The sequence below is a fragment of the Nerophis lumbriciformis genome, linkage group LG17, assembly GCF_033978685.3.
Source record: "Nerophis lumbriciformis linkage group LG17, RoL_Nlum_v2.1, whole genome shotgun sequence".
Lineage (NCBI taxonomy): Eukaryota > Metazoa > Chordata > Actinopteri > Syngnathiformes > Syngnathidae > Nerophis > Nerophis lumbriciformis.
In genome coordinates this window covers 31,653,765-31,672,500 of record NC_084564.2, presented here as the reverse complement: position 1 = coordinate 31,672,500, position 18,736 = coordinate 31,653,765, and the positions used below count along the sequence as shown (strand labels likewise).

At 41.0% G+C, this 18,736-nt stretch overlaps 1 protein-coding gene across 1 annotated transcript in view; it reads right to left on the bottom strand.

The window, feature by feature from the left end:
- LOC133614818 (uncharacterized) overlaps nt 1-311 on the bottom strand; it is a 148,436-nt gene extending 148,125 nt beyond the window's left edge. Inside the window, exon 1 of the mRNA XM_061973088.1 lies at nt 1-311. This exon is cut by the window's left edge and continues 246 nt beyond it. The gene's annotated coding sequence lies outside the window, so the exon portion shown is untranslated.
- Between the last annotated feature and the right edge of the window lie 18,425 nt (nt 312-18,736).

Here is an 18,736-nt window from a genome sequence, read left to right as displayed (position 1 = left end):
CACCTCCCGGTCCCTGAAGGCGTCACCGCGTGTGTCCGTGCACGCACCGCCTATGGTCCTCCCTCACCGCGTGTGTCCGTGAACGCACCGCAGGGTTTAAGACTCTTTAAAAAAATGTCCACCGGACTTCAACTCTCATCCTAATTAGGCGACACTCTGGCTTTCTTCGCTTTTTAGGCCGACTGACATGATCACACTATTAAAAAGGAATAAAAGTTAGTTGTCTTCGCGCACCTATAATCCAAAAAGGTATGCAGCGGACACGAAGCCTGGCGTGTGGGAACAATGAGGGAGGAAAGGGAGAAGGAGAGCATGGAGGGTGTGTCTTCAGTATCCGTCTGTCAGCTCCTGTCCGGAACATTCCCGGCTATGACTAAAGTTCCTTTCCCTTTTTGTCTGTGCGACATGCAAACTTTACTTCTTTACAGGTCACGTTTACGCATTTGGGCAGGGGTGTCCAAGGTGCGGCGCGGGAGCCATTTGGGGCCCCATAGCTCGTTTTTAATGGCTCGCGAAAACATTCTGAAGATTAAAAAAAACAAAAACAACATTATGCACAAAAAAAGCAAAGGAAAAAAAATTGGTATTGGCCCCAATCCCTCTCAAAAGTGGGTGCTGATAACCAAAGTGTGCGTCTTACCGTTTGCATAGGCACCGATCTACATTTCTGCCGTGTGTGTGTATTAGTGTTGTCCCCATACCAATATTTTGGTACCGGTACCAAAAGTATTTCGACACTTTTCGGTACTTTTCTAAACAAAGGGGACAACAAAAAATTACACTATTGGCTATATTTTAACAAAAACATTTTAGGGTACATTAAACATATGTTTCTTATTGCAAGTTTGTCCTTAAATAAAATAGTGAACATACTAGACAACTTATCTTTTAGTAGTAAGTAAACAAACAAAAACTCCTGCTTAGGCTGCTGCCCCCGCGACCCGACCTCGGATAAGCAGAATAAGATGGATGGATGGATGGATGGATTGTTCATTTACTGTTAATATCTGGTTACTTTAAAAAACATTTTAGGGTACATTAAACATATGTTTCTTATTGCAAGTTTGTCCTTAAATAAAATAGTGAACATACTAGACAACTTATCTTTTAGTAGTAAGTAAACAAACAAAAACTCCTGCTTAGGCTGCTGCCCCCGCGACCCGACCTCGGATAAGCGGAAGAAGATGGATGGATGGATGGATGGATCTGGTTACTTTCTATTTTAACATGTTCTATCTACACTTCTGTTCAAATGTAATAATCACTTATTCTTCTCTTCTTTGATACTTTACATTAGTTTTGGATGATACCACACATTTGGGTATCAATCCGATACCAAGAAGTTACAGGATCATACATTGGTCATATTCAAAGTCCTCATGTGTCCAGGGACATACAGGTAAAAGCCAGTAAATTAGAATATTTTGAAAAACTTGATTTATTTCAGTAATTGCATTCAAAAGGTGTACGGTAACTTGTACATTATATTTATTCATTGCACACAGACTGATGCATTCAAATGTTTATTTCATTTAATTTTGATGATTTGAAGTGGCAACAAATGAAAATCCAAAATTCCGTGTGTCACAAAATTAGAATATTACTTAAGGCTAATACAAAAAAGGGATTTTTAGAAATGTTGGCCAACTGAAAAGTATGAAAATGAAAAATATGAGCATGTACAATACTCAATACTTGGTTGGAGCTCCTTTTGCCTCAATTACTGCGTTAATGCGGCGTGGCATGGAGTTGATGAGTTTCTGGCACTGCTCAGGTGTTATGAGAGCCCAGGTTGCTCTGATAGTGGCCTTCAACTCTTCTGCGTTTTTGGGTCTGGCATTCTGCATCTTCCTTTTCACAATACCCCACAGATTTTCTATGGGGCTAAGGTCAGGGGAGTTGGCGGGCCAATTAAGAACAGAAATACCATGGTCCGTAAACCAGGCACGGGTAGATTTTGCGCTGTGTGCAGGCGCCAAGTCCTGTTGGAACTTGAAATCTCCATCTCCATAGAGCAGGTCAGCAGCAGGAAGCATGAAGTGCTCTAAAACTTGCTGGTAGACGGCTGCGTTGACCCTGGATCTCAGGAAACCGAGTGGACCGACACCAGCAGATGACATGGCACCCCAAACCATCACCCAACCATGCAAATTTTGCATTTCCTTTGGAAATCGAGGTCCCAGAGTCTGGAGGAAGACAGGAGAGGCACAGGATCCACGTTGCCTGAAGTCTAGTGTAAAGTTTCCACCATCAGTGATGGTTTGGGGTGCCATGTCATCTGCTGGTGTCGGTCCACTCTGTTTCCTGAGATCCAGGGTCAACGCAGATCAAAGATTTTGTGATGTTAAAAAATATCGATGTAATCATAGTAGTATCGACTATTGTATGTGGTATCATTACAGTGGATGTTAGGTGTAGATCCACCAATGGCGTTTGTTTATATTGTAGCGTCCTGGAAGAGTTGGTGCTGCAGGGAATTCTGGGAATTTGTTCTATGTTGTGTTGCGCTGCAAATATTCTTCCAAAATGGGTTTGTTGTTGTTGTTTAGTGTGGTTTCACTATATGGCACATGTTTATGACAGTGTTGTTTAGTGTGGTTTCACTATATGGCACATGTTTATGACAGTGTTGTTTAGTGTGGTTTCACTATATGGCATATGTTTATGACAGTGTTGTTTAGTGTGGTTTCACTATATGGCACATGTTTATGACAGTGTTGGCATTGTTCATACAGCCAACCTTAGTGTGACATGTATGGCTGTTGAGTAAGTATGTGCTTCATTCGCTCTGGTGCAGTGTGTTTAAAGTCAAAATGATTGTGTCATTAGTTCATTATCGGGCACAGTAAAATCTTGGTTAGACTTTGTTAAGTATACACTATATGTTAATAACTATTTTACTATATAAAAAAGGGCGACCTCGACACGAAGTTAACGACAACAAGATTGATTTATCAGAAATTAAAATAAAGTTTGGGAGTTACCATCAATCCCATGTGGGTGCTCGGGCCCCATAACCGTATGTAGCATGTATACATTGTTACACTTTCAGTTTATGTGGAACATGCATACGATACAATGTAGTGCGTCACATACAGTATTTCCACTTGTTTCATTACATCACGTCCGAAAAGGAGTAGGAAGAAGCTGAGCTTATTTAATCCTACCCCTTCTCATACCAATTTTATCCCATTTCCTTGTTCTCTGTAACAAAACAGTGAATAAATAAATAAATACAGTAATATACCATAGTAAGTAAACAAATATTAAATACATAAATAATCTTTATCTCAAAAGAAAAAAAAAGGTTCAAGATGTTCATCATAATTCTTGTTCTTTGTACTTTGTGAACACTTGTAGTTTGAACAGTTTGCTTAACTCATTCCATCATTTCATCAATGCATATGTTCCTTTTGACTGTACTTAAATGAAAAATAGACTGTATTTATACTATTCACATGTGAATAATGCTGTATAATGGACTGTATTTATATTATTCAAATGTAAATAATGCTGTATAATAGACTGTATTTATGTTATTCACATGTGAATAATGCTGTATAATAGACTATTTATATTATTCACATGTGAATAATGCTGTATAATAGACTGTATTTATATTATTCACATGTGAATAATGCTGTATAATAGACTGTATTTATATTATTCACATGTGAATAATGCTGTATAATAGAATATATTTATATTATTCACATGTGAATTATGCTGTATAATAGACTGTATTTATATTACTCACATGTGAATAATTCTGTATAATAGACTGTATTTATATTACTCACATGTGAATAATTCTGTATAATAGACTGTATTTATATTACTCACATGTGAATAATGCTGTATAATAGACTGTATTTATTTCATTCACATGTGAATAATACTGTATAATAGACTGTATTTATATTACTCACATGTGAATAATCTTGCATAATAGACTGTATTTATATTATTCACATGTGAATAATGCTGTGTAATAGACTATATTTATATTATTCACATGTGAATTATGCTGTATAATAGACTGTATTTATATTACTCACATGTGAATAATGCTGTATAATAGACTATTTATACTACTCACATGTGAATAATGTTGTATAATAGACTGTATTTATATTATTCACATGTGAATAATACTGTATAATAGACTGTATTTGTTATTCACATGTGAATAATGCTGAATAATAGACTGTATTTATATTATTCACATGTGAATATTGCTGTATAATAGACTATATTATTCACATGTGAATAATGCTATATAATAGATTGTATTTATGTTATTCACATGCAAATAATGATATATAATAGACTGTATTTATGTTATTCACATGTGAATAATGATTTATAATAGACTGTATTTATATTATTTACATGTAAAAAATACCTAAGTGTTTATTGTCTATTGTGAGCGACCTGTGGTGCTGAATTTCCACCGGGGATCAATAAAGTACTTTCTATTCTATTCTATTCTATTCTATTTAATTCCATATGCTAATTTGGTAACATGACTCTGGCCAGATCCTTGTAGTTGGCTGAGCTCCACACAAGGATCTGGGAGTTCTCCATAGGAGATGTATTTCAGAAGGCATGGCCTTGTAAAAAAAATCCTTGTATGTGATTGGATAAAGCACTTGTCCGTTATATTGAAAGACGTGCTACTTCAAGCACTTACATGGAAATCAAGCCTTGACGGTGATGAGAGCCACGCTGAGAAATCCAAACCCGGACGGAAGAGCCAAAACATCCTTGCGCACAATAAATGCCTTCAAAACTGTTCTCTGTTCATCTTTTAATTAATTAATATTCGATAGATTGGACAAAACAATTGCAATAGCAACTCGCCATTGTTGTTTGAATCAAACAGTCCCTTCGGCGCTACGTCACATCTATGAAATCCCGCCCGGCGATCCTGATTGGTTCATTATTTTTGCTATCTGGAAGGAGTTTGCAATGCCTTGGAGCCCAGATCTTTGTGTGGAGCTTAGCCAACTACAAGGGTCTGGCCAGAGTCGGGTTACTCATTTTGGGCCAAAATGTACAAAAAGATAGGGAGCGGTGGGTCAGTGTTCTGAAAAAAGTGCTACTGCATAAATAAAAAACAATGCAACCAGCTGCTTGATGATGACATTTTCAGAAAATGTCTGAAAAAGGTCCTAGAACAAGTGCTTTTGCGAGCAGCGGCACAAGCAGCGCAAGGACCCTATTAACATCCATCCATCCATCCATCTTCTTCCGCTTATCCGAGGTCGGGTCGCGGGGGCAGCAGCCTAAGCAGGGAAGCCCAGACTTCCCTCTCCCCAGCCACTTCGTCCAGCTCCTCCCGGGGGATCCCGAGGCGTTCCCAGGCCAGCCGGGAGACATAGTCTTCCCAACGTGTCCTGGGTCTTCCTCGTGGCCTCCTACCGGTCGGACATGCCCTAAACACATCCCTAGGGAGGCGTTCGGGTGGCATCCTGACCAGATGCCCGAACCACCTCATCTGGCTCCTCTCGATGTGGAGGAGCAGCGGCTTTACTTTGAGCTCCTCCCGGATGGCAGAGCTTCTCACCCTATCTCTAAAGGAGAGCCCCGCCACCCGGCGGAGGAAACTCATTTCAGCCGCTTGTACCCGTGATCTTGTCCTTTCGGTCATAACCCAAAGCTCATGACCATAGGTGAGGATGGGAACGTAGATCGACCGGTAAATTGAGAGCTTTGCCTTCCGGCTCAGCTCCTTCTTCACCACAACGGATCGATACAGCGTCCGCATTACTGAAGACGCCGCACCGATCCGCCTGTCGATCTCACGATCCACTCTTCCCCCACTCGTGAACAAGACTCTGAGGTACTTGAACTCCTCCACTTGGGGCAAGATCTCCTCCCCAACCCGGAGATGGCACTCCACCCTTTTCCGGGCGAGAACCATGGACTCGGACTTGGAGGTGCTGATTCTCATCCCAGTCGCTTCACACTCAGCTGCGAACCGATCCAGTGAGAGCTGAAGATCCTGGCCAGATGAAGCCATCAGGACCACATCATCTGCAAAAAGCAGAGACCTAATCCTGCAGCCACCAAACCAGATCCCCTCAACGCCTTGACTGCGCCTAGAAATTCTGTCCATAAAAGTTATGAACAGAATCGGTGACAAAGGGCAGCCTTGGCGGAGTCCAACCCTCACTGGAAACGTGTCCGACTTACTACCGGCAATGCGGACCAAGCTCTGGCACTGATCATACAGGGAGCGGACTGCCACAATCAGACAGTCCGATACCCCGTACTCTCTGAGCACTCCCCACAGGACTTCCCGAGGGAGACGGTCGAATGCCTTCTCCAAGTCCACAAAACACATGTAGACTGGTTGGGCAAACTCCCATGCACCCTCAAGGACCCTGCCGAGAGTATAGAGCTGGTCCACAGTTCCACGACCAGGACGAAAACCACACTGTTCCTCCTGAATCCGAGGTTCGACTATCCGGCGTAGCCTCCTCTCCAGTACACCTGAATAGACCTTACCGGGAAGGCTGAGGAGTGTGATCCCACGATAGTTAGAACACACCCTCCGGTTCCCCTTCTTAAAGAGAGGAACCACCACCCCGGTCTGCCAATCCAGAGGTACCGCCCCCGATGTCCACGCGATGCTGCAGAGTCTTGTCAACCAAGACAGCCCCACAGCATCCAGAGCCTTAAGGAACTCCGGGCGGATCTCATCTACCCCCGGGGCCTTGCCACCGAGGAGCTTTTTAACTACCTCAGCAACCTCAGCCCCAGAAATAGGAGAGCCCACCACAGACTCCCCAGGCACTGCTTCCTCATAGGAAGACGTGTTGGTGGGATTGAGGAGGTCTTCGAAGTATTCCCTCCACCGATCCACAACATCCGCAGTCGAGGTCAGCAGAACACCATCCTCACCATACACGGTGTTGATAGTGCACTGCTTCCCCTTCCTGAGGCGGCGGATGGTGGACCAGAATTGCTTCGAAGCCGTCCGGAAGTCGTTTTCCATGGCCTCACCGAACTCCTCCCATGTCCGAGTTTTTGCCTCTGCGACCGCTGAAGCCGCACACCGCTTGGCCTGTCGGTACTTGTCCGCTGCCTCAGGAGTCCTATGAGCCAAAAGAACCCGATAGGAGTCCTTCTTCAGCTTGACGGCATCCCTCACCGCCGGTGTCCACCAACGGGTTCTAGGATTACCGCCACGACAAGCACCAACTACCTTGCGGCCACAGCTCCAATCAGCCGCCTCGACAATAGAGGCGCGGAACATGGTCCATTCGGACTCAATGTCCAGCACCTCCCTCGTGACATGTTCAAAGTTCTTCCGGAGGTGGGAATTGAAACTCTCTCTGACAGGAGACTCTGCCAGACGTTCCCAGCAAACCCTCACAATGCGTTTGGGCCTGCCAGGTCTGTCCGGCATCCTCCCCCACCATCGCAGCCAACTCACCACCAGGTGGTGATCGGTAGAAAGCTCCGCCCCTCTCTTCACCCGAGTGTCCAAAACATGAGGCCGCAAATCCGATGACACAACTACAAAGTCGATCATGGAACTGCGGCCTAGGGTGTCCTGGTGCCAAGTGCACATATGGACACCCTTATGTTTGAACATGGTGTTTGTTATTGACAATCTGTGACGAGCACAAAAGTCCAATAACAAAACACCACTCGGATTCAGATCGGGGCGGCCATTCTTCCCAATCACGCCTCTCCAGGTTTCACTGTCGCTGCCAACATGAGCATTGAAGTCTCCCAGTAGAACGAGGCCCAGTTGGTATAATCACAATCATACCAACTTATATTCTTGTCTTCATGAAAGAAAGGAATGTTAAACATGCTTGTATTATCATTAAACACCTTTAACTTGTTAACCTCTCTTTCATAAACAAATCAATATAAATGATATATATATGAATGAGGTAGACCAGTGTTTTTCAACCACTGATACAGTCTGGTGTGCCGTGGGAGATGATCTAATTTCACCTATTTGGGTTAAAAATATGTTTTGCAAACCAGTAATTATAGTCTGCAAATGATGTGTTGTTGTTGTTGAGTGTCGGTGCTGTCTAGAGCTCGGCAGAGTAACCGTGTAATACTCTTCCATATCAGTAGGTGGCAGCCGGTAGCTAATTGCTTTGTAGATGTCGGAAACAGCGGGAGGCAGTGTGCAGGTAAAAGGTGTCTAATGCTTAAACCAAAAATAAACAAAAGGTGAGCGCCCCTAAGAAAAGGCACCTACTCAGTGACCCTGGCCGAGTCATACCAAAGACTATAAAAATGGGAGCCATTACCTCCCTGCTTGACACTTATCATCAAGGGTTGGAATTGGGGGTTAAATCACCAAAAATGATTCCCGGGCGCGGCACCGCTGCTGCTCATTGGTGATGGGTCAAATGCAGAGGACAAATTTCACCACACCTAGTGTGTGTGTGACAATAATTGGTACTTTAACTTAATTTGAACTTAACTTAGGGAAGGCTATGCAGAACGAAACTAAAACTGAACTGGCTACAAAGTAAACAAAAACAGAATGCTGGACGACAGCAAAGACTTACTGTGGAACAAAGACGGCATCCACAAAGTACATCCGAACATGACATGACAATCAACAATGTCCCCACAAAGAAGGATAAAAACAACTGAAATATTCTTGATTGCTAAAACAAAGTAGATGCGGGAAATATCGTTCAAAGGAAGACATGAAACTGCTGCAGGAAAATACCAAAAAAAGAAAAACTTTCAAAATGTGCACCTAATGCTTACTGTCACCATGTTTTGAGCAAATCTATGGCTTTGCAGCTCAGTGAAACATTTAAAAAAAGGTTCCTTTATGCCATTTTGACACCCAAATTGCCGTTGCATACAAATAATGGGGTGTTTGAAGCTAATTTTATTCACGCAAGCAAATAATAACCTGTGATTAATCACGATTATTCCGTTTAAGAGTGTGATTAATCTGATTAAAAAAATGAATCACTTCTCAGCCCTAGTAAATACATACATATAGATATATATATATATATATATATATACGTACATATATACAAACATACATACATATTATATAATATATATACACATAAACATACACATATAGATATATACGTACACATAATATATATATAATATACATATATATAATATATAAATATACACATATACATAAATGTATATTATATGTATTTATTTTATATAATAATATACAGTATATGAGTAAATATACATACAGTACATGCATATATATGTGTATATAGATATACATACATATACAGTATATATTATATATATACATACATATATACACATTCATACATATATATATAAATATATTATATAAATGCATACATATATACACATACATACATATATATATATATACATACATATATATATATATACATACATATATATAATATATATATGCATACATATATTTTATATATATATATACATATACATATATACATACATACATACTGTATATATACATACATATATATACATATATATATACACATATATATATATATACATATATATATACACACACACACACGTGTATATATATACAAATATATATATATATATATATATATATATATATATATATATATATATATATATATATATATATATATATATATATATATACACAGTATATATATACATATATATATGGGACGGCGTGGCGCAGTGGGAGAGTAGCCGTGCGCAACCCGAGGGTCCCTGGTTCAATCCCCACCTAGTACCAACCTCGTCATGTCCGTTGTGTCCTGAGCAAGACACTTCACCCTTGCTCCTGATGGGTGCTGGTTAGCGCCTTGCATGGCAGCTCCCTCCATCAGTGTGTGAATGTATGTGTGAATGGGTAAATGTGGAAGTAGTGTCAAAGCGCTTTGAGTACCTCGAAGGTAGAAAAGCGCTATACAAGTACAACCCATTTATCATTTATTTATTTATATATATATATATGTATATGTGTATATGGCACTCAGCATCAAGAGTTGGAATTGGGGGTTAAATCACCAAAATGATTCCCCATTGCTCACTGCTCCCCTCGCCTCCCTGGGGGTAGAACAAGGGGACGGGTCAAATGCCGAGGTTCATTTCACCATTTCACCACACCTAGTGTGTGTGTGAGACTATCAGTGGTACTTTAACTTTAACTTTATATATATATATGTTCACAGAGATTTGTGACAGCACTTAAGTGTTTGTAGGAATCTGTGATGAGGTGGCGACTTGTCCAGGGTGTTACCCGCCTTCCGCCCGTATGCAGCTGGGATAGGCTCCAGCACAACCCACCTCCGTGATCCCGTAAGGGACAAGCGGTAGAAAATGGATGGATTGATGGATGCTGCAAAAATGTTTGTCCCTTCCACATTTTTTAACAGAAGTGGAGGGCTTGTCTGGTGCCATTTTGGCCCCCGGGAGGCCGGTTGAATAGCCCTGGATTAGACATGACACCAATTTGCTTTCTTCCCAAAAGCAAAAAGCTAAAAAGTGGATGTTTTGTTCAGGTAGTTTATCGAGCACATATTGATTCACCTACATGGCAGTGGTTTTTAGTATCGCAACTGTACCAAATGTTCCAAAGCGGCTCTCACATCTTCCAAAATGTTCTGTATGCGGAAAAGGTTTGGACACCTCTGCTCATAGGATACACTTTGGAGCAGTCAATGTACAGCTTGTGTCCAGTCAAAATGACCCAACACTGGATGGGTACCATTCAGATTTGAACCAATACAGTACAAATTCTCGATACCAATTTTTCTTACTTTTTAATGTGTTTATTAAATTATACAATCTAATTTTTCTATGTAACATTTAAAACTGAGCTGATAATGACCACAGTAATGTCTAGTAATATTTTTTTTTTCTTATTACATGCCTGGGTCTCATTTGTAAGTATTATACAGTACACTTTGCATGCAGTTGCAATTTCAAGACATTAGATGGCAGTAGTGTACAGGCTACGGTGTGTTGCCTAGCTAGGAAGTAGTCTTTGCCATTAAACTTAATGTGCCAGACTATTGTTTATACTGCAAGTATGGTACTTATTACACATGAGCTGTTTGATTGTACCGTGCATCTTAGTTGTAGTTTTCTTTCTCCAATTTAAAGGCGTTGAAATCACCATGTAAAATCAATAATGTTAATCAGTTTGTCATTTTGACAAAGTGGAGCCTTACTTTACATTTGAGTGCTTTCTATCAATCAATCAATCAATGTTTATTTATATAGCCCTAAATCACAAGTGTCTCAAAGGGCGGCACAAGCCACAACGACATCCTCGGTACAGAGCCCACATAAGGGCAAGGAAAAACTCACCCCAGTGGGACGTCGATGTGAATGACTATGAGAAACCTTGGAGAGGACCGCATATGTGGGTAAACCCCCCTCTCCTCTACCAGGCGTACTTGCTTTGTTGTCCATGCTGAGTGTTGCTTGAATATTTCCTGGCCAGGTGTTTGAGTCTGTAACCAGACATTACATCATGAATAACAACGGTATCAAAATATAGCAACATTAGAGTTTACATGAATCACAACCTAGTAATACCAATGAAATTTGGTTGGTGTCTGTAAAAATGCCAAATTCTGTGTTTCAATACCTGACACCACAATTCAGAAGCAAGACAGTTGTGTCTTGCCCACAGTCAAGCACGACGGTGGTAGAATCATGGTCTGGGGCTGCATCAGTGCTGTCAGCACAGGGGACTTGCGGTTCAGTGAGATACATTAATTCTGACATTGTGAGGCAGTTTTCCAACATGATAGGGAGCCCAAAACGTCTCCAAAATGACAAGTGGCTTGCAGAGAAAATGAAGGTAAAGATGGAGGGGCTAAGCATGACTCAAGACCTGTTCTGGCAACTGCTGATCCGTCTCATGATTATAGCGATGAGGTCAGTGAATTCAAATACAGAAAAAAAAGTCATATTTTCCTCATTTTCTAGCTAGCCGTCCGTACAATGTACCTTCTTTATTGGACCACACTTTGGTGGTCTTGTTGCTCAACAACTTCCCTGACAACCGCTGGTGTTTCCTCGGGCCCCGAGCTCACCAGTGACCCGGCCAATCAGAACAAAGGGCCCTTGAGGAACCGAGGTCCTTTATCTGCATGAAGGAGCCGTGACCTCGGTGGCATGAGATATTCAAAACCAAAGCATCCGGAAACACTGTACACACAGGCAGGGGCGCCGCTAGGGATTTTGGGCCCCATGAAAAGAATCTTTACAGGGCCCCCAACACGGTGTCATTATTTTTTCTGTATTATAATTTCATCATCATTAGGGGCCTCTCTGGGCCCCCCTCCATCATGGGCCCCTAGAATCCGTCTCCTTTACCCCCCCTTTTCGGCGCCCCTGCACACAGGGATGTAACGATTTGAAAATGTCATATCTCGGTTGTCGTCAATACCGAGTTATTGTTGAACGTGCTCAAAAAGTGCACATATACACACTAAATTTTAGTTTTAGTCTTAGTATTTTATCTGTTTTAATTGCTAAACTTTTATTGTTGAAAATATTGGCTTTTACAGTAGCACTTTAACAAACAATAACACATGTATTATTTGCAGGCGTTGTGTCCTACTCTATTCAGTGGTCCTTAAACACACCATAAAATCAGCTCTGTCTTCTTTCCTCTGAGTAAAGAACGATGGAGAGCACAGCTTGTAGGTTCAATGTGCACAATTAAAATATCTTAGTTGCTCAGACAGCAATGAGTTTAGATTTGGATATGTCTTGTTTTTTTTAATGGGGAAAAAAATTAATGTCTCTTGTTTTCATGTTAGTATTTAAGCTAGCGACCTGGCGCCAGTCGGTCTGTGAGTGAATCATAGTGCAGTTATCAACCTCGGTTTTTCTATCATTTTTATTTAAAACGTTAATACAAACAGTCGGGAGTTTTATCCGAGGTTATCGTTATTACCGTTTATCGTTAAATCCTTCACAAAGAATAGACATGGCATGATCGGCTTCATGGGATTCTGTGCATCTGAGCAGTATTCTTGGATAAGAGTCAATATGTACGGTGATGAGATATATTCCAATAATTAAAAAATAAAAAACGAACAGACGCCTCGACAGGCTGAAAGAGGTGGGTGTGAAAGGGATGTACCAACCAACAATATCAAGCTCCCACAACAAGCAATAGTAAACTCAATTTAAAAAAGTATTTATTCGCTATACATCTTAAAACAAAGCCTAAAGCCACTATGCACCAGTCGGTAGACGTGGTAGTAGTAAGTGTATTTTTCCTCAGAGAATAGGCTATCCTATCATGTTGCTGTTAAAATGACTATGCTAGTGTTCTCTATGTAATGTAAACTAAGTAATGTTTATGTATAGTTTCCTTGTGTGTGATATGTGGCATTGGCATATATTATATAGAACCAGTTACACAGTACAGTTTACTGTACAAACCCAGTTTCCATATGAGTTGGGAAATTGTCCATCCATCCATTTCTACCGCTTATTCCCTTTGGGGTCGCTGGGGGAGCTGGAGCCTATCTCAGCTACAATCGGGCGGAAGGCGGGGTGCACCCTGGACAAGTCGCTACCTCCTCGCAGGGCCAAAACAGATAGACAGACAACATTCACACTCACATTCACACACTATGGCCAATTTAGTGTTGCCAATCAACCTATCCCCAGGTGCATGTTTTTGGAGGTGGGAGGAAGCCGGAGTACCCGGAGGGAACCCACGCAGTCACGGGGAGAACATGCAAACTCCACACAGAAAGATCCCGAGCCCGGGATTGAACCCAAGACTACTCAGGACCTTCGTATTGTGAGGCAGACGCACTAACCCTTCTTCCACCGTGCTGCCCTGGGAAATTGTGTTAGATGTAAATATAAACGGAATACAATGATTTGCAACCTATATTCAATTGAATGCACTACAAAGACAAGATATTTGATGTTCAAACTCATAAACTTTGGGGTTTTTTTTGCAAATAATAATTAACTTAGAATTTCATGGCTGCAACACGTGCCTTTCCTTTTAACAACACTCAGTAAACGTTTGGGAACTGAGGAGACACATTTTTTAAGCTTCTCAGGTGGAATTCTTTCCCATTCTTGCTTGATGTACAGCTTAAGTTGTTCAACAGTCCGGGGGTCTCCATTGTGATATTTTAGGCTTCATAATGCACCACACTTTTTCAATGGGAGACAGGTCTGGACTACAGGCAGGCCAGTCTAGTACCCCCACTCTTTTACTATGAAGTCATGTTGATGTAACACGTGGCTTGGCATTGTCTTGCTGAAATAAGCAGGGGCGTTCATGGTAATGTTGCTTGGATGGCAACATATGTTGCTCCAAAACCTGCATGTACCTTTCAGCATTAACGGCACATTCAGAGATGTGTAAGTTATCCATGTCTTGGGCACTAATACACCCCCATACCATCACAGATGCTGGTTTTTCAACTTTGCGCCTATAACAATCCGGATGGTTCATTTCCTCTTTGGTCCGGAGGACACGACGTCCACAGTTTCCAAAAACAATTTGAAATGTGGACTCGTCAGACCACAGAACACTTTTCCACTTTGTATCAGTCCATCTTAGATGAGCTCAGGCCCAGCGAGGCCGACTGCGTTTCTGGGTGTTGTTGATAAACGGTTTTCGCCTTGCATAGGAGAGTTTTAACTTGCACTTACAGATGTAGCGACCAACTGTAGTTACTGACAGTGGATTTCTGAAGTGTTCCTGAGCCCATGTGGTGATTTCCTTTACACACTGATGTCGCTTGTTGATGCAGTACAGCCTGAGGGATCGAAGGTCACGGGCTTAGCTGCTTACGTGCAGTGATTTCTCCAGATTCTCTGAACCCTTTGATGATATCACGGACCGCAGATGGTGAAATCCCTAAATTCCTTGCAATAACTGGTTGAGAAAGGTTTTTCTTAAACTGTTCAACAATTTGCTAACGCATTTGTTGACATCCTTGTTTGTGAATGACTGAGCATTTCATGGAATCTACTTTTATACCCAATCATGGCACCCACCTGTTCCCAATTAGCCTGTTCACCTGTGGGATGTTCCAAATACGGTAAGTGTTTGATGAGCATTCCTCAACTTTATCAGTATTTATTGCCACCTTTCCCAACTTCTTTGTCACGTGTTGCTGGCATCAAATTCTAAAGTTAATGATTTGAAAAAAAAAATGTTTATCAGTTTGAACATCAAATATGTTGTCTTTGTAGCATATTCAACTGAATATGGGTTGAAAATGATTTGCAAATCATTGTATTCCATTTATATTTACATCTAACACAATTTCCCAACTCATATGGAAACGGGGTTTGTATATAAAAATTGGATCAACTGCACAATATTGCTTCTTATAGCATTGCACGGGTACAAACACATGGCATTACCGTTAGAGCTACATACAGTGCATCTGGAAAGTATTCACAGCACTTCACTTTTTCCACATTTTGTTGATACAGCCTTATTCTCAAATTAAATAAATTAATGTTTGTTCTCAAATTCTGCAGACAATACCTCATGTGTAGTTTTTTTAAAGAAGAAAAGCTAAATGTAGGGACTGTACATATTCACAGCATTTACCCTAATGAAAATATTGTTAAAGCACATTTGACAGCAATTACAGCCTCAAGTCTTTTTCAATACGATGCCACAAGCTTGGCACACTTCAAGCAGTTTCGTTTATTCCTCTTTGCGACACATCTCAAGCTCCAACGAGAAATGTTGATTGCAATCCAGGATGTCTCTGTACATTGCTGCATTCATCTTTCCCTCTATCCTGGCTAATCTCCCAGTTCCTGCCACTGAAAAACATCCCCACATCATGATGCTGCCATCCACCACCATGCTTTACTGCAGGGATGGTATTGGCCTGGTGATGAGTGGTCCCTGGTTTCCTCCAAGCATTATGTCTGGCATTCATGCCCAAGAGTTCAATCTTTGTCTCATCAGACCAGATAATTGTTTCTCACGGTCTGAGAAGCTTTTTACCCAGAAATAGCTTCCGTCTGGCCACCCTACCATACAGGCCTGATTGGTGGATTGCTGCAGGGGTGGTTGTCCTTCAGGAAGGTTCTCTTCCCTCCACAGAGGAATGTTGTAGCTCTTACAGAGTGACCATCAGGTTCTTGGTCACCTGACTAGACTAAGATGAATGCAGCAATGTACAGACACATCCTGGATGAAAACCAACACTTTTCATCCAACCTGATGGAGCTTAAGAGGTGCTGCAAAGAGGAATGAGGAAAACTGCCCAAAGGTAGGTGTGCCATCATATTCAAAGACTTGAGGCTATAATTTCTGCCAAAGCTGCATCAACAAAATATTGAGCAAAGACTGTGAATACTTACGTACATTGGATTAGATTGTTTTTTTAAGTTTCTCAATTTTAAGAAATTTGCTAATTTAAACATCCATCTTCTACCGCTTGACCCGGTCGGGGTCATGTAGGGTGCTGGAGCCTATCCCAGCTGCACTCAGGCAGGGTACACCCTGGACAAGTCGCCACCTCATCGCAGGGCCAACACAAAAACAAGAAATTCACATTGTCATTATAGGGCACAAGTGTCACACTTAAGATCTGGCCCGCTAACACCTGGAAGTTATGTTTCAATAAAGTACTTCATATTTTCTCACTAAATGTAATTGATTTTTTCATTTTGACAGAAAAAATATACATATACTGCTTGAAATTGCATACCTTTTAAACTTGAATAGTATCCATTATTGCAACAAATATTACAGTATATTATCATACTTTCTTGTTTTTGTCTAAATAATAATAAAGTAAAATACTTAACATTACAGCAAACTACCCATCAAATTAATAAAAATTACAATACATTTTGCGTTGTTTACAGCATATTACTGTAAATTGAAAAAAACTTGTAATTAAAACTATGTTGACTGAGCTGCCAGTTTTTGACTGTAAAATCTGCGGTGGTTTTTAACGGTGTATTACTGTAAATGGAAAGACGCTACATTAGTTTTTACGGTGGAAAAACTGGCAGCTAAATTGCCAGAATAAAAAAAGGAACTTGTATTGTTTTTCCATGAACATATGTTGTAAAAACCAATGTCAATTTAAAAGTAAACTTCTGGCAACTAAGCTGCCAGCTTTTTCTGTAACCCCCCACCCCAAAAAAAACAGTGGTACTGTGGTTTTTCCATTGATGTAAAATGTTTAAAAAAAATAAAAATCACTATTTTACAGTAACATTTTGTAAATGTAAAGTTGTTGTAAGATTTCGGACACCTATTTACAATGTTGAAAAATAATATAGGACCTTTAATTTACATTGGGTTATGTCAAAGTGCAGTGATTTTAACAAGTTGTTAACTTGTGCAAGCATGATTTTGTTTCCACCACTTGCACCAGTATTTTCCAAGATGTTGAGGAAAAAAAAGACCAACACAATTGTATCACGAAGGAAGCAGACTGACAAGCGATACAGTCTGGCTGGGTACAAAATCTATAGGAAGATCTCACTCTCTTTTTATTTCACTGAGGAATGACGTAAACATCTCCCACATACAAAACAACAGATAAGTTGCCTTTTCAGTCCCTGCAACTGGAAGAATACTGTTGGCTAGTTGGAAGGCACTGGGCATGGTGCCAGGAGCATGCAACACACACACACACACACACACACGCACACACGCACACACGCACACGCACACGCACGGCGCCCTGGTGGCTAAGGTCAGTGCTTTCTCAAGGCAAAATAAGGGAGTGTGGAAAGGCTTGGGAAAGTGTTGGAATAATGTGCATTTTGGCTGAACACTGTAGTCCGACCTAAAGACAATAACGTAATTTAAGTCCACAACAGGGGGTGCCCTGTGAGTGTGTACAATGAACAAACTGAGTACAAATTAAGATTTTCAGGCCGAATTCACACATCCCACAACACTGCACTCATGAATACACTGAAGTCTTTGCGGCACATAATTACTCTGCAAAGCTACTGTACAATATGACGGTTGGAGAGGGCCCTTTGGTGATGGGGCGCACAACAGGAATTGGGCCTTTACTAATTGGTGGACTACTGTGAGCCCAAGTGGTTGTTAAACTTCATTTTAGGCCCGGTCATTTATATGGGGAGATCCAACAAAAGCAGCTTTGGTGCACTAATGTAGTAGCTGGACATGTATGGTATAGACCAGGGGTGACCCCACTTTTCCTGCAGGCGAGCTACTTTTCAATTGACCAAGACGAGGGGATCTACCTCATTCATATATGTCATTTATATTTATTTATTTATGAAAGATAGGTTTTTGTTAACAAGTTAAATGTGCTTGATAATACAAGCATGTTTAACATTCATTTCTTTCATGAAGACAAGAATATAAGTTGGTATGATTGTGATGACTTGCATTGATGATAACCTCCACATTTTCAAATGCAGAAAAAAAGTCCTCCTTTCTGTAGAATACCACATGAAAGTGCTTGCTTTTTGCCCTCTTATTTGTCCAGCTTCCATACTCCATTTTATACACTTTACAAGAAATACATTGGCAGCAAACTCCGTAGCTTGCTAGCTTGTGCACGCTAGCTTTCTGAGACTCCTATTTTGTTGTCGCAGGCAGGATGAAGCAGGGCTTTTATTGTGAAGACAGGAACTGTGCGGTCGGTCTTTAGAGTTTTGACGGCAGGTACGGCGCGAGAGTCTGTTGAAATACAAATGTTTCTCGCCATCCTGCCGTTCATTTTTTCTTAATGATCTGGCGGCAGCCAGCGTCATCTCA